This window comes from Penaeus monodon, chromosome 15, assembly GCF_015228065.2.
Source record: "Penaeus monodon isolate SGIC_2016 chromosome 15, NSTDA_Pmon_1, whole genome shotgun sequence".
Lineage (NCBI taxonomy): Eukaryota > Metazoa > Arthropoda > Malacostraca > Decapoda > Penaeidae > Penaeus > Penaeus monodon.
Window position 1 is genome coordinate 2,032,513 of NC_051400.1, and position 382 is coordinate 2,032,894.

At 41.9% G+C, this 382-nt stretch overlaps 1 protein-coding gene across 1 annotated transcript in view; it reads left to right on the plus strand.

Moving 5' to 3' along the window:
* The window catches only part of LOC119581629, a gene marked incomplete in the record, with an annotated part of 75,999 nt that overhangs the window by 61,010 nt on the left and 14,607 nt on the right, over positions 1-382 (plus strand).

The window sequence follows — 382 nt, forward strand, 5'->3', positions numbered from 1 at the left end:
CTGGTAGAGGCAACGCGGATAGGAAAATGACAACGTTAGGAATTATAAAGAGAGTTTTTGATTCCTGGTGGTGGCAGCAATTTTAGAAAGCAGAATATTACTTTCACCATACTAGTGCTACTGCCACTAACTAACCATCTAGTTATATAGTTTGTGTCTTCCTTTTGTATTTCGCTTCTTCCTCTAAACACGTGACGGGTGTGATCAAAGATACTGGAAGGGTTTGCAGTTTGAAAATAGCAGTATAAAGCGTCCTGATCCACAGCCACCCACACTCCTGGCAACCCTTTAACCCACCTTCACCTGTGCATCTTGCTTATAACAGTCCTTGCTTATCACTCTCGGCATCAGCAAATCACATCTCCTTCTGCCTATTTTTTTT